The 26,392-nt window shown below is 44.4% G+C and overlaps 1 long non-coding RNA gene across 1 annotated transcript in view; it reads right to left on the reverse strand.

Moving 5' to 3' along the window:
- Positions 1-14,888: 14,888 nt before the first annotated feature.
- LOC143676644 (uncharacterized) overlaps positions 14,889-26,392 on the reverse strand; it is a 33,285-nt gene continuing 21,781 nt past the window's right edge. The window contains exons 3-4 of the long non-coding RNA XR_013172231.1: positions 15,319-15,463; positions 14,889-15,211 (exon numbers count right to left, since the gene is read on the reverse strand). This is a non-coding gene — a long non-coding RNA (uncharacterized LOC143676644). The remainder of the gene's footprint in view (positions 15,212-15,318; positions 15,464-26,392) is intronic.

The following is a 26,392-nucleotide window of genomic DNA, read 5'->3' on the forward strand; positions in this document are numbered from 1 at the left end:
ACAGTCACATACAGGGAGGGGCTGGCATCTCTAGGGGATGGAGTTCTCCACCAGTAAATGATGACCAAAGCTCCATGAACATCCAGTTACCCATTTAAAGGCCAACCATGACTGAGCTGAGATCAGAACACCTGAAGCTCAGAGGGCCAGCAGCCAGGTCAGCTCAGGGAGGGCACGTTCAAAAGGGGTCCCAAAGAGGTCCTTGCTGTGTCCCTCTCACATGTGCTGGGGACAGATAAGAAAGGGATAATGACACTGGGATTTTCATTTATGTTTCGACCTAGTCAATGCTCTCACTCTCCTGATACAAATAACAAGTCTTGCTTAAGATACAGGATTAGAGTGAGTTCCTGAGCTTGGTGATGACCAGCATCCAGAGAGAATTTCATAAAAGGTCTCATAATTTTGTAAGAAGCTCACAATGTCAAAAAAAAAAAAAAAGACTAAAAAAATGTGCATTTTGGAGGTTGCTCTGCTTTCGTATCTTTGGATGATAGGACCCTCAGAAACCAGCAGATTTCCCAAACCCTTGAAAATGCACAAAAAATTTCAGGGTCCATGAGTGTCTTAAAGTCTACCCACAGAGATAGCTCAGGATTTATGGGTCCCAGTTTTCTGATCTAAAATTCATGCTCAGAGAAATACGTCCAAAGGGTACTGCCGAGGAAATATAAAAATAAGTTGTTGTTTTTTTCCCCTTTCAATATTGTGTGTATAATGACCTTTCAATATCTGGAAAGAGTGACATGGAAGGTCTCAAGGATTTCTTTTACCTTTTATTTAATAAGCTTCTAAACTGAATTTACATGTGAATTTTGTATTGATAGATTTCAAAAAAAAACTTTTTTTTTCTTTTTTTTTATTAATTAAAAAAAGAATTAACAAAACAATTAGAAATCATTCCAATCTACATGTACAATCAGTAATTCTTAATAACATCACATAGTTGCATATTCATCATTTCTTAGTGCATTTGCATCGATTTAGAAAAAGAAATAAAAAGACAACAGAATAAGAATTAAAACAATAATAGAAAGAAAAAAACAAAAAAAACAAACACAAAAAACCTATACCTCACATGCAGCTTCATTCAGTGTTTTAACATAATTGCATTACAATTGGGTAGTATTGTGCTGTCCATTTCTGAGTTTTTATATCCAGTCCCGTTGTACAGTCTGTATCCCTTCAGCTCCAATTATCCCTTCTCTTTTTTTTTTTTTTTTAATTAACGGAAAAAAAGAAATTAACCCAACATTTAGAGATCATACCATTCTACATATGCAATCATTAATTCTTAACATCATCACATAGATGCATGATCATCATTTCTTAGTACATTTGCATTGGTTTAGAAGAACTAGCAACATAACCGAAAAAGATATAGAATGTTAATATAGAGAAAAAAATAAAAGTAATAATAGTAAAATCAAAACAAAACAAAACAAAACAAAACAAAAACCTATAGCTCAGATGCAGCTTCATTCAGTGTTTTAACATGATTACTTTACAATTAGGTATTATTGTGCTGTCCATTTTTGAGTTTTTGTATCTAGTCCTGTTGCAGTCTGTATCCCTTCAGCTTCAATTACCCATTGTCTTACCCTGTTTCTAACTCCTGCTGAACTCTGTTACCAATGACATATTTCAAGTTTATTCTCGAATGTCCGTTCACATCAGTGGGACCATACAGTATTTGTCCTTTAGTTTTTGGCTGGATTCACTCAGCATAATATTCTCTAGGTCCATCCATGTTATTACATGGTTCATAAGTTTATCTTGTCTTAAAGCTGCATAATATTCCATCGTATGTATATACCACAGTTTGTTTAGCCACTCTTCTGTTGATGGAGATTTTGGCTGTTTCCATCTCTTTGCAATTGTAAATAATGCTGCTATAAACATTGGTGTGCAAATTTCCGTTTGTGTCTTTGCCCTTAAGTCCTTTGAGTAGATACCTAGCAATGGTATTGCTGGGTCGTATGGCAATTCTATATTCAGCTTTTTGAGGAACCGCCAAACTGCCTTCCACAGTGGTTGCACCCTTTGACATTCCCACCAACAGTGGATAAGTGTGCCTCTTTCTCCACATCCTCTCCAGCGCTTGTCATTTTCTGTTTTGTTGATAATGGCCATTCTGGTGGGTGTGAGATGATATCTCATTGTGGTTTTGATTTGCATTTCTCTAATGGCCAGGGACATTGAGCATCTCTTCATGTGCCTCTTGGCCATCCGTATTTCCTCTTCTGAGAGGTATCTGTTCAAGTCTTTTTCCCATTTTGTAATTGGGTTGGCTGTCTTTTTGTTGTTGAGATGAACAATCTCTTTATAAATTCTGGATACTAGACCTTTATCTGATATATCATTTCCAAATATTGTCTCCCATTGTGAAGGCTGTCTTTCTACTTTCTTGATGAAGTTCTTTGATGCACAAAAGTGTTTAATTTTGAGGAGTTCCCATTTATTTATTTCCTTCTTCAGTGCTCTTGCTTTAGGTTTAAGGTCCATAAAACCGCCTCCAGTTGTAAGATCCATAAGATATCTCCCAACATTTTCCTCTAACTGTTTTATGGTCTTAGACCTAATGTTTAGATCTTTGATCCATTTTGAGTTAACTTTTGTATAGGGTGTGAGAGATGGGTCTTCTTTCATTCTTTTGCATATGGATATCCAGTTCTCTAGGCACCATTTATTGAAGAGACTGCTCTGTCCCAGGTGAGTTGGCTTGACTGCCTTATCAAAGATCAAATGTCCATAGATGAGAGGGTCTATATCTGAGCACTCTATTCGATTCCATTGGTCGATATATCTATCTTTATGCCAATACCATGCTGTTTTGACCACTGTGGCTTCATAATATGCCTTAAAGTCAGGCAGCGCGAGACCTCCAGCTTCGTTTTTTTTCCTCAAGATGTTTTTAGCAATTCGGGGCACCCTGCCCTTCCAGATAAATTTGCTTATTGGTTTTTCTATTTCTGAAAAATAAGTTGTTGGGATTTTGATTGGTATTGCATTGAATCTGTAAATCAATTTAGGTAGGATTGACATCTTAACTATATTTAGTCTTCCAATCCATGAACACGGTATGCCCTTCCATCTATTTAGGTCTTCTGTGATTTCTTTTAGCAGTTTTTTGTAGTTTTCTTTATATAGGTTTTTTGTCTCTTTAGTTAAATTTATTCCTAGGTATTTTATTCTTTTAGTTGCAATTGTAAATGGGATTCGTTTCTTGATTTCCCCCTCAGCTTGTTCATTACTAGTGTATAGAAATGCTACAGATTTTTGAATGTTGATCTTGTAACCTGCTACTTTGCTGTACTCATTTATTAGCTCTAGTAGTTTTGTTGTGGATTTTTCCGGGTTTTCGACGTATAGTATCATATCGTCTGCAAACAGTGATAGTTTTACTTCTTCCTTTCCAATTTTGATGCCTTGTATTTCTTTTTCTTGTCTAATTGCTCTGGCTAGAACCTCCAACACAATGTTGAATAATAGTGGTGATAGTGGACATCCTTGTCTTGTTCCTGATCTTAGGGGGAAAGTTTTCAATTTTTCCCCATTGAGGATGATATTAGCTGTGGGTTTTTCATATATTCCCTCTATCATTTTAAGGAAGTTCCCTTGTATTCCTATCTTTTGAAGTGTTTTCAACAGGAAAGGATGTTGAATCTTGTCGAATGCCTTCTCTGCATCAATTGAGATGATCATGTGATTTTTCTGCTTTGATTTGTTGATATGGTGTATTACATTAATTGATTTTCTTATGTTGAACCATCCTTGCATACCTGGGATGAATCCTACTTGGTCATGATGTATAATTCTTTTAATGTGTTGTTGGATACGATTTGCTAGAATTTTATTGAGGATTTTTGCATCTGTATTCATTAGAGAGATTGGTCTGTAGTTTTCTTTTTTTGTAATATCTTTGCCTGGTTTTGGTATGAGGGTGATGTTGGCTTCATAGAATGAATTAGGTAGTTTTCCCTCCACTTCGATTTTTTTGAAGAGTTTGAGGAGAATTGGTACTAATTCTTTCTGGAACGTTTGGTAGAATTCACATGTGAAGCCATCTGGTCCTGGACTTTTCTTTTTAGGAAGCTTTTGAATGACTAATTCAATTTCTTTACTTGTGATTGGTTTGTTGAGGTCATCTATGTCTTCTTGAGTCAAAGTTGGTTGTTCATGTCTTTCCAGGAACCCGTCCATTTCCTCTAAATTGTTGTATTTATTAGCGTAAAGTTGTTCATAGTATCCTGTTATTACCTCCTATATTTCTGTGAGGTCAGTAGTTATGTCTCCTCTTCCATTTCTGATCTTATTTATTTGCATCCTCTCTCTTCTTCTTTTTGTCAATCTTGATAGGGGCCCATCAATCTTATTGATTTTCTCATAGAACCAACTTCTGGTCTTATTGATTTTCTCTACTGTTTTCATATTTTCAATTTCATTTATTTCTGCTCTGATCTTTGTTATTCCTTTCCTTTTGCTTGCTTTGGGATTAGTTTGCTGTTCTTTCTCCAGTTCTTCCAATTGAACAGTTAATTCCTGCATTTTTGCCTTTTCTTCTTTTCTGATAAAGGCATTTAGGGCAATAAATTTCCCTCTTAGCACTGCCTTTGCTGCATCCCATAAGTTTTGATATGTTGTGTTTTCATTTTCATTTGCCTCGAGGTATTTACTAATTTCTCTTGCAATTTCTTCTTTGACCCACTCGTTGTTTAAGAGTGTGTTGTTGAGCCTCCAGGTATTTGTGAATTTTCTGGCATTCTGCCTGTTATTGATTTCCAACTTCATTCCTTTATGATCCGAGAAAGTGTTGTGTATGATTTCAATCTTTTTAAATTTGTTAAGACTTGCTTTGTGACCCAGCATATGGTCTATCTTTGAGAATGATCCATGAGCACTTGAGAAAAAGGTGTATCCTGCTGTTGTGGGATGTAATGTCCTATAAATGTCTGTTAAGTCTAGCTCATTTATGGTAATATTCAGATTCTCTATTTCTTTATTGATCCTCTGTCTAGATGTTCTGTCCATTGATGAGAGTGGGGAATTGAAGTCTCCAACTATTATGGTATTTGTGTCTATTTCCCTTTTCAGTGTTTGCAGTGTATTCCTCACGTATTTTGGGGCATTCTGGTTCGGTGCATAAATATTTATGATTGTTATGTCTTCTTGTTTAATTGTTCCTTTTATTAGTATATAGTGTCCTTCTTTGTCTCTTTTAACTGTTTTACATTTGAAGTCTAACTTGTTGGATATTAGTATAGCCACTCCTGCTATTTTCTGGTTGTTATTTGCATGAAATATCTTTTCCCAACCTTTCACTTTCAACCTATGTTTATCTTTGGGTCTAAGATGTGTTTCCTGTAGACAGCATATAGAAGGATCCTGTTTTTTAATCCATTCTGCCAATCTATGTCTTTTGATTGGGGAATTCAGTCCATTAACATTTAGTGTTATTACTGTTTGGATAATATTTTCCTCTGCCATTTTGCCTTTTGTATTATATATATATCATATCTGACTTTCCTTCTTTCTACACTCTTCTCCATACCTCTCTCTTCTGTCTTTTTGGTTCTGACTCTAGTGCTCCCTTTAGTATTTCTTGCAGAGCTGGTCTCTTGGTCACAAATTCTCTCAGTGACTTTTTGTCTGAGAATGTTTTAATTTCTCCCTCATTTTTGAAGGACAATTTTGCTGGATATAGGAGTCTTGGTTGGCAGTTTTTCTCTTTTAGTAATTTAAATATATCATCCCACTGTCTTCTAGCCTCCATGGTTTCTGCTGAGAAATCTACACATAGTCTTATTGGGTTTCCCTTGTATGTGATGGATTGTTTTTCTCTTGCTGCTTTCAAGATCCTCTCTTTCTCTTTGACCTCTGACATTCTAACTAGTAAGTGTCTTGGAGAATGCCTATTTGGGTCTAATCTCTTTGGGGTGCGCTGCACTTCTTGGATCTGTAATTTTAGGTCTTTCATAAGAGTTGGGAAATTTTCAGTGAAAATTTCTTCCATTAGTTTTTCTCCTCCTTTTCCCTTCTCTTCTCCTTCTGGGACACCCACAACACGTATATTTGTGCGGTTCATATTGTCCTTGAGTTCCCTGATACCCTGTTCAAATTTTTCCATTCTTTTCCCGATAGTTTCTGTTTCTTTTTGGAATTCAGATGTTCCATCCTCCAAATCACTAATTCTATCTTCTGTCTCTTTGAACCTATCATTGTAGGTATCCATTGTTTTTTCTATCTTTTCTACTTTGTCCTTCACTTCCATAAGTTCTGTGATTTGCTTTTTCAGTTTTTCTATTTCTTCTTTATGTTCAACCCATGTCTTCTTCATGTCCTCCCTCAATTTATCGATTTCGTTTTTGAAGAGGTTTTCCATTTCTGTTCGTATATTTAGCATTAGTTGTCTCAGCTCCTGTATCTCATTTGAACTATTGGTTTGTTCCTTTGACTGGGCCATATTTTCAATTATTTGAGCATGATCCGTTATCTTCTGTTGGCGTCTGCGCATTTAGACAGATTTCCCTGGGTATTGGATCCAAAAGTTTGGAAGATTTTTCTGTGAAATCTCTGGGTTCTGTTTTTCTTATCCTGCCCAGTAGGTGGCGCTCGTGGCACACGTTTGTCTGCGGGTCCCACCAGTAAAAGGTGCTGTGGGACCTTAAACTTTGGAAAACTCTCGCCGTCCTGGGGGTTCGCTAGCCGAAGCGGCTTGAGCCGGCCCGGGGTCCGAATGCAGGGAGGGTTGCTGGTCGCCGCAGCCAGGGAAAGAGCCCGTCCGAATTTCCTAGTTGGCCCTGGGCAACAAGCGTGGCGGGAGGGCGCCAGCGGCAGCGGCCCGCCCGAGAGAGTGCACGTTCCCCGGGAGTCACGGGTTTGGAAGGGGCCTCCCCCACCCGTCACCGTTCTCCGCGGCCTGGGGGTTTCTGATCCAATTCTCTCAGTTGGTCCGGGGGCTGCGCGTGGTGTGGGCGCCAGCCGTCTTTGTTTCAGGGGACCGCCTCTCCAATTCTCCCAGCCGGCCCGGGAAGGGGGAAGGGAGTAACTCCGGCCGCTTGCCACCCCGCCCGGTAAGGCCCGCGCGCCTCGGCGATCTCACCCGAGCTGCTTCTCTCAGCCAGCCAGCCGTTCCAGGATGGGGTACGCTGTCTTTTTTATCTCTGTTGTGGCTTTGGGCGCTTTCTGTATCGTTTCTACTCCCCTAGTAGGTGTCCTGGAGAAGAAACTAAGATCCGCGCGTCTTACTAAGCCGCCATCTTCCAGGAAGTCCCTCCAAAAAAAAACTTTTTAAAAGAAACAGTAACTGTATTTCCAACAAACCAAATCTGGGTGCTACTATTACACTTCTGATTATATAAAGCAGTGTCCTTTGTGTTCACCCCACTCACCCTGGACCCTTACCGGCTGTCAGGCATCTGTCCACCTGTAATCACCTCTGGGCTCTCAGCTCATCTGCTAAGGAACTGCATCCTCTCCGCCGGCTATTGCTTGGCAAATGGCACTCATGCCGATGCCACCAAAGGTGTCCAAATGCCATGTTGTCTCAGCCTCACTGAACTAGGATTCTGCTTGGCCTCTCTGCAGTCCTGTCCCACCACCAAGACCCTGAATTTCTCAGCAGCAAAATCCCTGCCCGCTCTAGAAGGCTTATTAATCCATATGTTATTTATTCTTTCAGGCATTCACTCACAAATATTTATCGAGCACCTAATGTGTATATGTGTGTGTGTTGGGGGGGGGGGGATTCTGTAGACACAGGGAAATTAGGGGTCAAAGTTAAATAGAAAGGCCATCCAGCTGGAAATTCAGATAGCACACTGCTAACAGTTACTAGGCTAACAATCCTAGGGAAAGGGATGTTTCTCACCAGAAGAAAGAGAAATGCAAATAAAGTAACAATATGCCCATTATTAAAATGAAATTCTAAAACTCAGTGCTGGTGATGATATGACAGTTGGGTAATATTCGAGGGAGACCCCATCCCGTGTAAGGGCCGCCTGACTAGATCAGGCCCACCAGGGTCATTTTCCTCTCTTGAGGGCGACAGATTTGGGACCTCACATCAGCAACCCCCCTTCACAACAGCACCTCCATTAGTGTTTGATTGAATACATGGGGGGAAGGTGTGCATACCCAGAGGCCAGGAATCTTGGGGCTATCTCAAAATTCTGTCTACCCCACAGGACCTTGTGTTTTTTTTGCTTCAGGAGGAATTTATGGCACAGAAAGCATAAGTGTCCTGCAGACAGCCTCCCTTACCGGCTTTTGTTTCCCCAGTTAAGCTCCTTGGAAGGTTGACGTTTGGAGAGACCAAGTAGAGGAGAGTCCCAGTGATAAAGGAATTCTGAATCAGATTTAACAGATTTAATTTGGTAAAAAGTTAAAAAAAAATTAAAAAGTAATAGGTTCTTTTTTTTTGCACACTTGACTTGTGCAATAAAATTCGTATTGGCCTCAAAGATTACCTCTGGCTATGGTTCATCTTTACCTTCTTAAATCTTTTTTGTAGTCTTTTGTTTTCTACAATGAGCAGGGACAGTTTCTTTGATTACGTAAAACTTGTTTTCTGTTTTAAGGCATTGCAGTGCCTTCTGCTGCTCCAGTGACCATGGTTTATAGCCCAGCCCTTATACTCTGCGGCCCGGGACCCCACATGCTCCTTGTCACTTTTCCTTGGGCTGAGCCTGCCTCTCTGCAGCTGTACCCTCCAGCCCCAGAGAAATGCATTTAGGAGCACGGGGAAGGCTCCCGGTGGGCTGGGGGGGGGGGGGGGGACTTCTGCCTCCTTTACCCAGAGCTTGGCCGCCAATCAGCTGCCCCGAGGCCAGGCTGGACCCCTCGGAGGCCTAGTCTGGCTCTGCCCTGGTCTGTGTCACACACACTCACACTTACATGCTCACATGCAGCCCAACAGCCCGGGCTTACCCAGGCTCAGTCAGCATGTGGACCACACCCTACCGTGGGCAGTTCACGCCCCTGACTCCTGTAATGGCTTTAGGATGAGGCTGGCTCTAAGTTTATGCTCCCATCCGCATTCTTTCTTTTCCCTATTCTTTCCCCGGTTCCTAGAGTGCTCATTCTTCAAGCCAGCACGCCCCCTTATTCCCCCCCAAAAATCACAGAAATCCTCCAGTTCAACCCGAAGGCTGTGCCTTCACTCTGGGTGCCCACAGGCCACTGTCTGGACTCCCCCATATCACCTGCCCCTGAGATCTTGTCTGCCCACCCCCAGCCCAAGGCCTCACGTCGAATTCGACCTGCAAATGACTCAAAAGCCAGACAAATAATTTATTCATTGACAGATCTCATGGAAGAAAGCATAGCACGAACTACCGATAGGCAAAGAATTACGGCTTTTACCGAGTGCGTTAATCAGAAAGTGTCCTGTGCGCTCTATACATACCCGACACACCCAACACACACACCCAACATACACACACACAGTGCACATACAACACACACCCAATACACACACACGTGGGCTCCTTGCTCAGGTCCTGTTAACTCTAGTGAACCGGTAAGCGGAATAATCAATGCCGACAGGAAGAAATGAAAGAGTTTGTAAACATTGTCATTTTAATGAGTAGCCCAATACAATTCCATTTGCCTGGGTCTCATACAGAGGATGTGGGAACGAGCGTGTTCCTGGATCCTGCATGTGACAGGCGCTCCATGAATCTTCAGGTTGGATTGAATTTACAGGAGGCAGATGAACTCCAGTTCTCATCTCTCCACACACAAACCCCCACCCCCACCCCACTGCTGACCCACAGACCCAGACGGGCCTCCCCCCACCACCGCCCCTGAGGGGCTCTCCACCTGGCCTCATCCTCCCCACGAAATGTGCTCGACGTATTTTCAGAAACAAGCAAAACAAAACCTTTTATATCCAAAAGAACAGTGAACAGCGACCCCCCTCCTGTGGGTGCAGAGAAAGCCCTGGGATTTTCCGCCCGGTGGAGCTGTCTGGTGGGCTTCCGGCTGGGGGGCTGGCACGTGTCTTGAGACTGCATTGGTGGGGGAGGTGAACCCATCGCGATGACTTAGAATGCGCGTTTTTCCAGGGTGGCCGGGGAAAAGCAGGAGATGAGAAATATCGGGGCAGGAGGTTTTAGCCCCCACTCCAAGCCGTTCCTTTGTGCATTGTGCAGAGAAATCAGAAAATCAGACCCCAAATGCTATAACCGAGATGCTTAGTGTCAGGAAGCTCTGGGAAGGGCTCATGCATCTGGGATGGGGCAGGGATGGAAGGAGGCTGCAAAGCAACATCAGATACATCTGAGCTCCGAGGCGAGCTTGCAGACCATGTGAGTATGGCAGAAAAGGCTTGAAGGGAGAGGTACTACCAGCGCCTCCTACTCTGTGGCCTTGAGAAAGTCATTTAACAGTTCTGAGCTCAGTCTCCACATCAGGCAAAAGTGGGTGTCTGACTGGATGCTTTCTGAGGGCTGTCACAATGCCAGGAGTTCAGGAGCCCGTGACCATGTGCTCATCATTACCGGAGCCCTCACGCACTCTGCACGAGGCCGGCATGCAAGCCAGTTGGCAGTAACCTCAGAAACGATGCTCCTGATTTTGTTGATTAATGTGATGGGAATCTCTCTCCAGGTTGGGGGAGGATAGATGGAGCAGGGGGTGAGAGGAGTGTAGTGAGGGACAAATCAACTCCCACCCGACACTCACACTGGCCCTGCAGACACTGGAGAAATTCTCCTTTGCACATGGCCGGCTGCCTGCAGGCAGTGAGATCACTGTTCCAAATCTTGACTCCTTCCCCGGTGAGGGGCACATCCAGGGCCTTGCCCAGGTGGACCCGTGCCCTCCCTGCCCCGCCCCTGCCCTCTGGATTCAATCCTGCTGCTCGCTTTGGCCCACGGGACGTCACATGGGAAGCAAAACAGACTTGGAAAGCATTTTGGCCATCAGATCCGTCTTTGGCGCTTCTGCCAACGCCAGCAAAATCTGCCTGGGCTTGTTGTGGGTCCCGGCAGGGAATGGAGGTCACGTGGGACCAAGCCACACCACCCTGGCCAAGCCGCCCTGGATCAGCTGACCACCAGCTGGTTCCTGTTTTGCGTCTTTCTAACTTTTTATTTTGAAATAACGTGAGATTGATGGAAAAGCGGCAAAGGTAGTGCAAAGAGCTTCCCGTGTGACCCTCACCCAGCTTCCTCTAATGTCAGCCTCATCGCACATCAGCAGGGAACGTGGGAAAGCTAAGAAACTCACATTGGCACGTGCTCTCCACTGCATTACCGTCTTTGGACTGCCCCAGTTTTCCCACCACGTCCCCTTTGCACTCCAGGGTCTGCTTGAGGAGAGCACGCAGCAGTGAGCCACCACCTCTCCTCAGTCTTGTCGGGTTTGTGACAGTTTCTTGGCCATAATTTTCCATGACCTTGACTGATGGTTGTTTTAAATGTGGACCACAAATAAAATAATTGAATAAAATAAAGAAATTGTAGAGGAAGTCAAATAAAACACTAAGTTTTGGCATGACTTTGGCACGCTATTTTTGTGGCAACAGAGAATGGATCCATGGACCTTCGTGTGACTAAAACAAGATCGCTGGGCCCGAAAACTCTGGCTCCAAATAAGAGATTGGCAAAGGTGGTGGCAGGAGGATTTTTACTGGGGATGGTTGTTGTTTCTTCCTCTTTCTCCTTGTCTCTTAAAGGTTAATCTCATTTGTGTCTCTTGATTTCTCCCCCTTCTACACACACACACACACACACACACACACACACACACACACACTCACCCTTGCCCTGACAGAGAAACAAGCACTGGCAATCTGGCTAGCAGCAGTCGAAAGGTTTCTAATCCTTTCTTTAAGTCACGGAAGCCCTGTCCTGTGCCGTGCCACCAAACCAGAGGCTTGGCGTATCTTTGCTTGCGGTAGCTGGAGAACTTAAACTCTTACATCACAAAGACGCAGGGGCGGTGGCGAAAAGGAGAAGTCTGGGAGGGGCACCTCAGAGCCACGGGGCGGTGGCACTGGAGCATCAGAAGATCAGGGCTAAAGAGCCGCCGCTCCTTCCGGCTTCCTCGCGGGGGCAAGGAGCACGCTGTCACGTGACGCTGGGGTGATACTGCGGTTTTCAGCAAATGTCACAGCAAGGAAGCTGAGGAATTTTTATTTCAGAATTTAGACATCCTCCTCTTGAGAGCATATGACTGTAATTCCCAGCTCGAACATCAACTTTTTTTTCCTTCCGTGATTCTATTTCAGGTTCTTTTTTTGCTTCTGACCCCGTATATGCATGAACCCACCCCACAGAGACACAGATGTGCACCCACGCACACATACAAGTGAGCTCACATAAACGTATGCTGACTTACACACACTTATAGTCAGACAAGCCCCAGGTACAAAAATACGTAGATGCTTGCACAAACATCCTTACCAAGCACTCACAGGCAGACACACTCAGATACAGATAAGCATGCACACATATGGGTACACACACTGATAAAAATGTGTGCACACCTACTCTAAGCACCAAGGCACCCACACTCACATACACACAGAGGCTCAAATGCGTGCACCACGCACACATGCACACCTCCGTAGCAGAAATTCCAGCCCATAAAGTTCTGCCAGCCACGCATGTGGATTGTATTTCCCAATTATTTGCCGGCCCTCCCCCCTGTTTTTCTCTGGAGTTGGGTCATTAGAATCCTGAACAAGTGCAAACTGCCAAACAGCCACAGTAAATCATGCCTGGGGCCAGGAAATTAAAATGCTGGCTCCTGGCGGGGCCTGGGGTGGACGGACTCTGTGCTGACACCACTGCTGGGTTTAGATAATAAGCCCCTCTCCTGGCTTCACTCTATTTCCTTCCTCGCATTCCCTCTCAGGCCCCCTCCCTCCCCGCCCGGCTCCTTGCTGGTACCCATGGAGACAGAACTCCGTGCACCAGCACAGCCCACCCCGTCCTCATGCCTGAACTCCCGGCCCGGCTGCCCTTCACAGGTTCAGAACCGCTCGGTCCCGCACCCGCCACCTCCTGTCCGAGGAGCTTCTCTTGCAGCCGGGTTTCCCCTCCATTTGGCCCAAATCCCGCAGCTCTGCAGCTGCTTGGGTCCCGACGTCCAACTTCTCAGCAGCAGGAAAGCATCATTGAAGGATTGAACTGATCGTCTTTGCCCCAACTTGATGCAACTTCCCTTGGATTTGGGAAATTTAAAAACCTGTGGTATACCAAATTTCCCTTTATAAACACAAGAATAAATGGGCTAAGTACCCCTACCCTTGTGGGGGACTCAGTTTAGGTTTGCCTCAACCGTGGTAAATCAGCTGGCCCCTCCAAAATCTGTGTCTGCCTGAGCAAAGTCCGCCAGGGGGCAGTTGTGGGTTTTGGGGTCTGGCACTCTGATAACTGACTTTGTGGATGTAATGTCAGGGTTTTACTTGTGCTGATGATGGCGCACCCACTAGGGAAGCCCTCTTTTCTCCCACGGCTGCATGATGAGCTATGTGGCCCCCTCTCTTGCCTCCCAGGCTCTCCATTGCCCTCACTCCGCAGCCCCCTCCTCACATCTCACATCCCAGGTGCCTCACTTGCCTCACCCTGGCCCCTGCCCGGGAGCTGCTCAGTTCCTCGTCCTCATTAGGGGAGTCTTAGGATGAGGAGTTTGATGTGGACCCTAAACTTTTATCTTTTCCATTTACAAAAGAAGTCACACAGTTTCTCATACCACAAAATGTGCAACGACTATACAATCCAGCAATTGTGCCCTTGGGGATTTATCTCCGAGAAATGAAAACACACACACACACCCTGGAATACCACTCAGCAATGAAAAGGAGTGAACCGCTGACCCGCCCGACAGCTCAGATGGAACCTCAGGGGATGGTGCTGAGTGACAAGAGCCAATCCCCGAAGTTCACAGAGTCTGTGACTCCATGTACATGGACTCCTTAAAATGACAAAATAGGGTGGGCCGTGGTGGCTCAGCAGGCTGAGTTCTTGCCTGCTGTGCTGGAGACCCGGCTTTGCTTCCTGGTGCCTGCCCATGCCAAAAAAAAAAAAAAAACGACAAGATAACAGAGATGGAGAACAGATTGGGGTTGCCGAGGGCCAAGGCGTTGTGGTCAGAAGCCAGGCACATGTGGGGTCCCTGGGGTGTGGTGCCCGTCAGCACCCCAATAACACTACATGTGTGATTGGATTCTGTAGAACTAAATACACCCCAGAATGAATGTAAGTAGAAGTGGGGAAATCTAAATGAATAAATGTATCAAATCCATGCCAATATCCCTGCTGGGATCTTGTACTATTGGTCTGTCAAATGTTATGATTGTGGGAAACTGGTGGGCTTCCTGGAAGAGGTGATTGAGAGTAAACTGTATCAAAGGAAGCTGCCAGCCTCACATTCACGTGAGGTGCTGAACTCACCCTTACCTTCCTGCTTCGTGGCACCTTTGGAATGAGGGGGACCCCACCCACCCTCAACCCTGCAAGTGGGATCAATCAGTAAAACAGCATTAAGTGTCATGTGACCTGACATGTCTTATTCTAGAGTTCAGCACACTTAGTGTCGGAAATAATGCAACTGAGAATAACCACGAAAAGGAATAAATGAGAGCTTGTAACCTAGGAAAGAACTAGGGAGAAGTGAGAAATATTAGGCCTGCTTTAAAAACATAAACCTGCTCAGTGTCCACTAAACGTAAACACAAACATTAATGACAATAGAAACTCAACCTCCAAAATTCATTTATAAATTCATTCCCCACCTCCTCCTTTTCTGACTCTGCAGAATTGGGAGCTGGGAGAGGGTCACTCAATGCATTGTTGGTATTTTTTAATCTGCCTCTCACAAAAGGCCTACGGTCACAAACTGCAAGCAAGACAGTGCACCAGAAAGTACCCTATAAACCATGAAATGCTGTGGATTTGCTAGCTGTTACTTGCTTCAAATTGCTTCAAATACTTTTTGATGTATTTAAGACCAACTTTATTTCACCGGTCCCACTTACCAACAGAGCAATTATTAGTAGACTAGTGATGACTTGAAAACTTCTACATCAGTGGTTCACAAACTTAAATCTGCATCAGAATCTCCTGCAGGGCCTGTTAAAGCCCAGGCTGCTGGCCTCCTTCCCAGAGTCTCTGATTCAGTAGATGTGGGTGGGGCTCAAGTGCACATCGATGCTGATGAGCTGGGACCACACTTTGAGAACCAATGTTCTAGGCAATTCCTAAGGGCACAGGGGACCCAACTTCAACAGTCTCCCTTGAGGAGATCAGAACAGTCAAATTCAGTCATATTAGTGCAAAAGGGATCAAGCGATTCCTTAAATCATACCTTCATCAACATGTGATTCATCCCTCTGATGATGTCATCCCTGGACTCTAGAACTGGCTTGCTGGTTGATTTCACAAAAGTAACACACAGTCTTTACGTTACTTTTGGTCTTCTGTATTGAAGATGTTGCAATTGCATAACAGTGCTATTAGGACAAAAAGATAAAAAGAACAGAGATGTCTGAAAATGCAGGGTTTATTCTTATTTTGTTTCTGCTCTGCTATCATGTCGTACAAGAAGACAGAGCATTAGAAAATTTTACTGCTTCGAACGTCAACACTTCCCCTGGGGGTCAGGGAGGGTGTGGGCAAAAGAGGAATCCAAGTGCACACAATGAGAGGAAGCCCTGGTTCATGGACAGAACCCACATTCACAGGCTTTGGTCACAGACATCAGCGACACCCGATGAGGAACAATGGGTCTATCTGGGTGGTAAGTGGGGCATAGTAGAGGGACCTCAGAGCAGGGTGCATGGTGTGCTCCAGGCAGGCAGTAGCAGGGAGACTTCTCAGTCTGCAGAGCACATGCCCAGCACAGGCATCTCATCCCTGGACTCTGCGAGTTTCTCCTGCCCATTTCCAATCCGGGTGCCAGACAGGTACCGGGCAGTAAGTCGGGCACTGTGGAGCAAGCCTGGTCTCCACGGCAGGCAGGCGCTGAGTTTCCATCACTTGCAGACCACGTTAGAATGTGAGGGGGACCAAATGTGCGTGGTACTTGGGCACCAAGCTAGGAATCCTTCAATCCCTTCTGACCGAGAACAGAGCTGGGCCCAACCTTGTTAAAGATGGGGTCTATTGGCCACAATCCTTAGCCCCTCCTTGTTTCATCTTTGGACACATGGCTTTGCAGGACCCCTCCCTCCCCCTGCACAGGCAGCATCTGTTTCTCTAACCCTTGAGTGTGGATTTGATCATGTGCACTGCCTTGTCCAACAGAACGAGGTGGAAGAGACAGAGAACCAGTTCTGAGCCTACATCTCAGGGGCCTGGAATGATTCTCTCTGCCCTTTTGCTCTTCTGGCATCACCATGTGAAGGATGCGCCAAGACTGGCCTGTTGGTCCTGGGAAGGGATTAGAGACACACAAGGCGGAGCTGGCCCAGCAGTTTTCCCTCAGACAAGCCCAGTGAAGAGCAGAGCCCCAGATAACCCACAGATGCATGAGTCATGGTAATAGGGGGTTGTTCTTTTAAACCACTGAGTTTCGGGATATTTTGTTATAAGGCATAGCTAACTGATACAAGTGCAATGAGTTGAGCTAAGCAATGTGAGAGGAACTTAACAGGTGCAATAAAAGGAACTTTGCTAGAAGAATCTAGACACACAAGGGCTTAAATCTGCCTTGCAGACTTCAGCAAAGGCTTCTCCAAAATAAGAATGAGGGGAAGGCAGCTGGGAAGCTCTGAGCAGGCCCTATGTTGCTTGACAAGAGGCAGATTGCTTATCAGCAGCTCAGGGAGCAACTAAGGCCAAATCCAAAGTTTGACTTGTATATGAACAAATTATCCATCATCTTACTAGACTCCAGGGCCACAGAAAGCAGCCTTCAGCTCAATCAGATACTTTATGAGCAAAATACATGATTCTTGTAAAGCCGTCCTTGGATCAGTCCATGTCCTGGCAGGATTACTCTGGCTGTTGCCAAGGACCCAATCTTAGTCCCTGAGCAGGTGTTAGCAATGGAATCAAATCCCCCAAAAAAGACATGCTTAAATGCTAATACCTATCCCGTGAATGTGACCTTATTTGGAAACAGGGTCTTTGAAGATGTGATGAGCTAAGAAAAGTCCAGACACGGTTAGGGTGGGTCCTCTCCAACATGACTGCTGTCCCTGCAAGAAGAGGAGATGTGTACACAGACCCAGACAGACCAGGCAAGAAGGCTGCGTTGGGGTGGAGGCAGAGCTTGAAGTGCTGAAAGATAAGTATTATCAGCAAACACCAGAAGTGAGAAGAGGCAAGACGGCTTCTCCCCTACAGGCTCCAGAGGGAGCCTGGCCCTGCTGATGCCTTGATTTCAGATTCGGGTCTCCAGAGCTGTGAAAGAACACCTTTCTGTTGTTTTAAACCGCCTAGTCTGTGCTACTTTGTTCAAGGTAGAAGGTATCTCCTTGTCCCAAGACCACGAACTGACACCACCAGACCCACCTACCACTATAAGAGCAAAGGAAGCTTTCTCCAGATAACATTTGATCTAGTTTTCCAATAGTTCTTAAAAAGAAAGAAAAAGCCTTTGTAATTCTTGATGGTGTATCATTTCTAAGATTCTTTGCTTGCCAACAACAATATTTAGTGCAGTGGTGGTGGATGGAAGCAAAGAAGAGTAGAAGAGACTGTGATTTCTCAGTAATTGATAGCCTCCTTTCTGAAAATTTATTTGAGTTTAGAAAATAGAGAATTGTAGGAAGCCTAGAAGCAACTGACGGCTGGCAGTAAAGCCGAGCCACTGCTGGGCTCAGCTCTACATCTTGGGAAGCAGCCAGCTGTGTGGGATGCATTTTCATTGTCCCAACCCCTTCCCTGGCAAACAAGGCTTTCTCAACCAGTGGGATTTGGATTGATAGGTCAGGATTGTGGAATCACGGACATGCCCATCTGTCCTTGGCCACTGGCTAGTCTCTCAATCTGAAGGCACCTTGATAGGTTCTCCCCAAAGAGCTCTCATTGTTTTTCTAGACTTTTCAGGAGGAGAGAGAGCACAACACTTCATTTTATGTCATTGATTCTCAGGCTGTAACCATAGGTCACAAAAAGGGGACATGACTCAGAGAATAGCCACTCTCCCGTTTAAAATATGCTGAGACCTCAACAAAGAGAAATGAGGCTGTTTCCCCTGAATCACGTGGAAAGATCTACATCAACCTCCAAGTAGCTGAGACAGCTCACCCCGGCTCAGACTCACGAGGCAGAAATGATAATCTCCGAGCCACAAAACCCAAATGCAGCGTCAAAACCCCACGTGTAAGCAGGGAAACTCTTTCAAGGCTGAAAGAGTCGTGGTCACAGTAGAGAGAATGTCACCAAAGTCATGGGGTTTATGGGATCACAGAGAACAGGGGTGTGTTGTCAGTTGAAAAGCAAATAAAACAAAAGCATGCATCAAACAGCCAAGTGTGCAGTCTTTTGTTTCAATGTCTGAAAATTTTAATTGTAAATGAACAATCAGAATAAGGTTACCAGATGTCTTTCCTAGAGGATTTCTAAATTACAGCTAGGTTTAATGGGGCAAACTCTATACATCTTGGCTGCCAGTTTGAAGGGGAAAAGGTGAGAGTGGTTGGATTCTGAGATACAGACTGGTCTGATTTGCACATAGGTTTCCATGCAGGTTATAAGAGAATCAGAGAAGGCAAGGAGAATGCCAAGATGGTGGGTGGAGCCTCCTCTTCCCTCTGCTTCCAGGAGTGTAGGAATGGGTTTGCCCTCCTGCCTCCAACTTTCTGGTGCTACTGCTGAATCCTTTGTCCAAGCATCCCCGTCCAAAAGCATTGTTCCCCTCTTTCAAAAGGGATCTTCTTCCCTCCAAACCAGAGAAAAAGGGCAATTTTGACTTTTCACACTGGACACTCTGGCTTCACACTTAGTGTGGATTACTCCTGTGGGGTCACAACCCTTGTGGGTCTCCATGGGGTGAGTCAAGAGCCAGCCCTGCAACATCCAGGAACGGGACCTCAGATGGTGATGGCCCTGCAGATGGTGATGGCCCCACAGATGGTGATGACCCTGAAAATGGTGATGATGCCACAGATGCTGGATGACCCTGCAGATGATGATGGACCCACGGATGCTGATGACCCTGAAGATGGTGATGGCCCTGAAGATGGTAGATGACCCTGAAGTTGGCCCTGAAGATGATGGATGACCCTGAAGATGGTGGATGACCCTGCAGATGTGGATGACCCTGCAGATGGTGATGGCCCTACAGATGGTGGATGACCCTGCAGATGGTGATGAACCCACAGGTGCTGGATGACCCTAAGGATGGTGATGGCCCTGCAGATGGTGGATGGCCCTGCAGATGATGGATGACCCTGCAGATGGTGATGGCCCTGCAGATGGTGATGGCCCTGTATTTGGTGGATGATCCTGCAGATGGCAATGGCCCTGCAGATGGTGATGACCCCACAGGTGCTGGATGACCCCACAGATGGTGACGGCCCTGCAGATGGTGGATGGCCCTGCAGATGGTGATGACCCTGCAGATGGTGATGGCCCTGCAGATGGTGGATGGCCCTGCAGATGGTGATGAACCCACAGGTGCTGGATGACCCCACAGATGGTGACGGCCCTGCAGATGGTGGATGGCCCTGCAGATGGTGATGACCCTGCAGATGGTGATGGCCCTGCAGATGGTGATGGCCCTGTAGATGGTGGCCACCCTATGACTGCTTGGGGGACAGGAGACAGCTGCAAGAGGCTTGCACCCAGGTAGCATGGGGCAGGGGTGGTCGGGTTTTCCAGACTTTTTAAAATCTTGGCCCACAGGGAGAGACAAATATGCTCACCTGAAACTGCCATGTCCCAACACAGCCCAGACCTTCTCAACAGGTGGAGAACTCTCATCCCTTCCATTTAGCTTCTTCATTAAAATCCACCAAATGGACCACTTTCTCCTCTAGTGGTTCATGACCCATGGTTTTGAAAATCACTCTTTTAGACAGCATTAGGCAAGAAGAGACTATTTTCCCCAAAATTAAGGAAGTGGCCACACACCTTTTAAGCAGCTGTGTTCCAAATGGCGTGCTGAGGGCAGTGGGTGCACCCTTGGGAGACACCCACCTCCCCAAGGGATTATACTGGTCTGGAGATTTGCAAGGAAAAAAAAATAATAAAAGCACCAGGAAAATTTTTCTGGAATTTTCTCCTGCTGAGCCCGAGGGGACCATCTTTCAGGTTCAAGACAACACCCCTAGGTCTTTGTGAGCCAAAAAACTCAGGTGGGGCTCCACCAGCCCTCTCCTCTGAGCAAGACCCTGTCCTGATGCTGCCTCATTTTGGGAGTCCTGGGCAACAGCCCTTAGCCTCTCTCTCTCTCTCTTTCTCTCCCCTTCCCTTCCTCCTTCTTTCCTTCCCTCCTTCTCTCTCCTCCTCCTCCTCCTAAGAGATAATTACTGTGGAGACCTAGACAGAGCAAACAGCTCAGAATATTCCCAAGTTCATACTGTTTTGGTCCAATCTCACTGTAAAGAGGCAACTCCAGGCTGCTTTTTCCAGTGGCCACTTCCATTACTGAGGGTCCAGTAAGGTCTCCTTCTCAGCTGGGGTCATTCAGTCACTTGCCACCAATATCATTGATGAACTTAATTTAGGCTGTTTTGCAAAACTGAAGCTGATTGTATTTTGTGACTATAGATTTTTATGCAGACTCTTAATCCTTAATGGACTCTCCTAATAATTTGAATAGTTTTAAACTTGTGAACCTTGAGTATTCTAGGCACCAATCGTATTGTAGGTGAATAAAATTTTTTCTTCTTCAAATAAGTTATATCATTTATTTCCGTTTATGGACTCATTTAATTACCCAGAACTTCTAAAGCAATGTTAGATGATAGGTGCTTGGTTTGCTAAAACTGCTGGAATACAATATACCAGAAATTGATTGGCTTTTAAAAAAGTGGTTTATTAAGTTACAAGTTACAATTCTAAGGCTGTGAAAATGTCCAAATTAAGGCACCAGCAAAAGGATACCTTCCTGGAGGAAAGACAGCATCTGGATTCCTCTGTCACATGGTGTGCACTGGTTTGAAAGGATTGTGTACCCTAGAAGAGCCCTGTTTCAATCCTGATCCAATCCTGAGGGAGCAACCATTTTTTTTTAATCCCTGCTCAATAATTAGGTTGGAATCTTTTGATTTAGATTATTTCCATGGAGATGTGATAGGCCCAATTGTGAGTTTTAACTTTTTGATTAGTTGAAGATGTGTCTCCACCCATTCCAGGTGGGTCTTGATTAGTTGACTGGAATCCTTTAAAAGAGGAAGCATTTTGGAGAGAGCTTGAGCGTGACAAGAGAACCATGAGAACCACAAGAGCCCACATAGCCAGAGACCTTTGGAGATGTAGGAGGAAAAAGCCCCTGGTAGAGCTTCATGAAACAAGAAGCCTGGAGAGAAAACTAGCAGACGTCACCATGTTCTCCATGCACCTTTCCAGTTGAGGGAGAAATTCCGAACTTCATTGGCCTTTCTTAAGTGAAGGTAACCTCTTGCTAAGGTGCCTTAATTTGGACATTTTTATAGACTTGCTTTAATTGGGACATTTTCAAAGCCTTAGAACTGTAAACTTGTAATTCATTAAATTTCCCTTTTTAAAAGCTGTTCTGTTTCTGGTATATTGCATTCAGCAGCTAGCAAACTAGAACACATGAGAAGGCACATGGCAGCATCTGCTGGCCCTTTGCTCCCGGGCATCATTCCTTTCAGTTCCCAGTTCCAGTGGCCTCCTATCTCTAAGTGTCTGTGGGTCCTTTTCCTGGGGCAAACTCTGGATTTCATTTCCTACTTTAGCATTTCCTAATGTGTGTTTCTGTGTTGGCTCTCCAAGCAGCTGAATTCTCTGCTTTCTGCACCATCTTTTTTAAGGACTCTAGTGAACTAATTAAGACCCACCTTGAATGGGCAGAGTCACATCTCCATGTAACCAAAAAGTCACACCCACAATTGGGTGGCTTACATCTCCATGGGAACAACCTAATCCAAAGAGTTCACCCTACGGTAGGTCTGCCCCCACATGATCAGATCAGAATTAAAAGAACATGCTTTTCTGGGGTGCATCATAGTTTCAAACCAGCACTGTAGGGAATGGCAGGATTCAATTCCTAATTTTATTGGAAATGCTTTTAACATTTCATTCTGAAAGTGTGATATTGGCTATTGAGTTTAAGATAGAGTCTTGTGAGACTAAGTTACCTTAAGAGTTTTTAGTAAATATTTCAGTAAAAATGATTGTCGACCTTCATTAGATACCTCTTTAGCATCTATTGTTATTTTTTCCTGGTTTTATCTTTTAAGTTGAAGTATTCATTAATAGATTTCTTAGCCTTATATTACCCCTGTCTCCCTAGAATAAACCTTCACTGACATAATGGAATATTGTAATATCTATGTGTGCATTTATATTTTACTTAGGATATTTGCAACTCTGTAAATAGCATGAATCTTTGCCAAAGGTACTGATATTTAAAAATATGTTATTTACATAAAACAAATAGTTTAGTTTAATATCTTTGGGAGAATTTATAAAGAATGGGTAGTCTCATCTCTTTTCCTTGAAGATTTTAACAAATTTCCCAGGGAAATTTTCTAGGTAGGTATGTGGAGGGGAGGCGATACTTCATTTTTATTTTCTATTGTTTTAAATTTTTTTATTGCTATAAATCCATTCAGTTTGCTACTGCTATAATATTTTGAAAAAAAATTTATTTTGTGTATTTAAAATACGGTCAGGAAAAAAGTCCTTTTATCGGTATTTTAAAGTTTGTTGACACATTATTGCATCTAGTCTTGTAGTTTGATAACCGTGAGGTTTCATAAGATTTACTAGAAATGTCTTCCACCAGCCCTCAAAGAACCAGCTTTGGAGTTTATGATTTAACTCTCTTTTCTGCTCTTTATCTTCCTTTAAAGAATATTGCATAGAAAATACATGTAAAATATGTTAGAATTCAGAAGCATTCAGATAAAGAAAGGGGGCCCTCTCCTCTGAGGACTCCCACCCCCTCAGTCTGGTCCCACCCTTCTCCAAGGGTAATCACAGGCAGAAGTTGGGGTGCCTCCCTCTGGCCTCTTTCTAGGCACTTCTATGCAAAGTATGTATATTTGCATATATATGACCCTAATACAATTGGCCAACGCTGTGTGCTTTGCTCTGGTTTGCTCCTTTCACATAACAATACGTTTCAGAGATTCATTCACTTAACCTGTCAGTATTTATTAAGGGATAATATTGTTGCTTCAGTTCCAGGATCTTGAGATATATCAGTGATTAGAACACAGATTCCCACTATCATGGGGTTTTCATTCCAGCTCCTTCCACATCAGAAGAGATGTCACCTAATTCTCTTCCATGGTTGCATAAGCTATTTACACATACCCCGATTGGAGACATCGAGATCTTTCCCCAAGTTTTTCTATTGCAATTAAGGCTGCGATGAATATACTTTATATACGTCTTATGCTGGAGCAACTATTTCTACAGGACAGTCTCCAAGAAACAGATTAATTGGATAAAGGATTGGCACGTTGTAAATTTTGAGAAAGATGAACAAATTGTTGTTAGGAGAGTTTGCTTTTTTCTTCGTTGTTTTGGTTGTTTTTTTTCTCTTCAAATTCCCAAACAGTTGGAATAGTTTAATATAAAATGTCATGATTATTTTATTCTATTGTTTTAACGCACTGGGGTAAAGAAGCTTGCCTTTACAATTTCTTCGTCAATTTGCTGGCCTTAAGTGGCACGTCTTAAGGGTGTGATCTGTGCAATGCAATAAGGAGGCCGTTGTGCCCTGAGGGAGACTCCACCAAACCCAGTCAATATCTCTTTGCTTTCAGATGTGGAGAGTTTATGTTCTGCAGCTGCTTTTAATTCTCTGGATGCTCTCGGCCGAACCTTCGCGCTGGTGGCCGTTCGAGGAGGCGCTCTTCTTTCTCCCCACGTGTGACGTTTCCGTTCTGTCCTGATGACGCCTGCGTGTTGCTTCTTGGGCAGTTTCTCTGCGTTAGACCCAGGGCCGTTGCCGTGCTCACCAGGTCCATTATATGCCATACTGGACTCCTCTTAACTTCTTTCCCTCTGCACTGGAGACGCCTCAGGCAAGTGGCTCAGGTCAGACTAGGACAAACCACTTCCCTTCACAACCCGAATAGGATGGGGCCAGCAGCTCTTTCTCTCCCTTACAGCAGTGGGATCCTGGGAGGCCCACGAATCTCTGCCATTTGCATCTGTCTAAGGGCACGAGACAACCCATTTTCCTTTGTCCTGCTGTTGTTATCTACTGGCTAGCTTGTGTTTGGGTCTTACTAGTACTGAAAACCTAACAAAGAGATGTGTTTGTCTTTTTCAAACTTGCAGCCCATGGCATTTTCTGGTGAGTTTTGAAACCAGTGAGTGGATTTTGACTGAGTCGTGTTTTCTTCTGGTGGTATATGAAGTTGTCATTTCTAAATGCCGTGAAATAATTTCCCATTTCACTACTGTTAAGTTTATGACATGATCTTGTGGGCTCATTGTGATCTGTTAATTCCGTGGGCTCATTGTGATCTGTTAATGCTTCTACATGAGTGTAATTTTTTCCATAATGTAGCCTATGTTTTGCTTTAAGTACATGGATGATATGTGGCTTGGTACATGGGACCTTACAACTGGCAAATACCAGGATCTCTGGGGTCACGTTACTTTCTGAGTCCAGTCCCCACTACTGAGTGAGCTTGACTTAATTCAGTACTCATCGGCTATTTGTGGAGTGTCCACCGTGAGGCAGGCCTTGTTCTAGGTACTGAAGCTAGAACAGCAAACAGAGCATACATGCCTCCCCACCTCTCTGGAGCTCACATGGGAGAAAGGGGCTATAGCAGGAAAAGAGAGACCAAAATCCCAGCCAAAGTTGTAGTAAGTCAAATGCTGACAATTCCAGGGGAAAGCAGAGTAAAGGGGAAATAGGTAGGGAGTTCCAATTTTATACAGAGTGGTCAGGGTGATATTTGAGCAAAGATCTGGAGGAAGTGAGGTTATCCAGCCATGTGATGGCTTGGAGAAGGGGCTTCAGGCAATGAGAGCACCAAATACAAAGTCATGCTTCTCTTAGGCTCAATGGAACAATATGGAATCAGGAAAATATGGAGTTTAGCATGATCAGATTGCCATATTTAAAAGACCAAATTTTCATTACCTTGAGATAAATTGGAAGATCTGAAAAAACATCTGAGAGACAGAGCAGTGTTGGTGAGAGATGAGCCAGGGTGGACTGAGGATGAAGAGACTTGGGCGGGTTTGAGGTATATTTTAGAGGTAGGCCTGACTGTGTGCTCCTGTGCAGGACAGCGTCCTGAAGAAGAGTGCACCGGTTTGAATCTATTGTATACTCCAGAAAAGCCTTGTCCTTCAATCCTTATTCAATATTGTTGGCTGGGAGCTTTCGATTGTTCCCATGGAGATGTGACCCACCCGACTGTGGGTGGTAACTTTTGATTAGATGGTTTCCATGGAGATGTGTCTCCACCCATTCAAGGTGGAGTTGCTTACCGGAGCCCTTTAAGAGGGAACAATTTTGGAAAAAGCTTTAGAGCCCATACAGCCAGAGACCTTTGGGGATGAAGAAGGAAAACGCCTATGAAATAAGAAGCCTGGAGAGAAAACTAGCAGATGTCACCATGTTCGCCATGTGCCTTTCCAGTTGAGAGAGAAACCCTGAAAGTCATTGGCCTTCTTGAACCAAGGTATCTTTCTCTGGATGCCTTAGATTGGAAAAAGAAGGAGCTGAAAAGAAAACCTTTCCCAGGTTTCTGTCTTGAGAAACTGGGTAGATGGAGGTGCCATTGAAAAAGAACCCCTGGAAAACAATGCAGAGCCCCTGGTTGCCAGTGGACTTTTAGACCCCAGGCCCAGGGAGGTGACTCATTCCACTCTTTTCTCAATAAGACAAGGCAGATGTGATTAAGCAGTTTGGTATACTTCCTGCTACCTATTCGGACCTGGGGCAAGACGTTTCTATAGGAAGAAAGTACTGCAGTCTCAGTTATGCAGTTGGTGATAACAGAGACATAAAGGAATCAAGGCAGGGGCTTTTGATGAGTGAGTTTCTCAGCCTATCTCTTTACAAGTAGGTGCCAATTTTACTTTAAGAATTAATTGCACTGAATATCCACATGCAAAAGAATGAAAAGGATACATGTCTCACACCCTATAGAAAAACTAACTCAAAATGGATCAAAGACCTAAACATTAGATCTAAGATGATAAAACTTTTAGAAAAAAATATAGGGAAATATTTTATAAATCATATAATAGGAGGCAGTTTCCTAGACCTTACACCCAAAGCATGAGCATTGAAGAAAGAAATAAGTAAATGGGAACTCCTC

This window comes from Tamandua tetradactyla, chromosome 3 (assembly GCF_023851605.1).
Source record: "Tamandua tetradactyla isolate mTamTet1 chromosome 3, mTamTet1.pri, whole genome shotgun sequence".
NCBI lineage: Eukaryota > Metazoa > Chordata > Mammalia > Pilosa > Myrmecophagidae > Tamandua > Tamandua tetradactyla.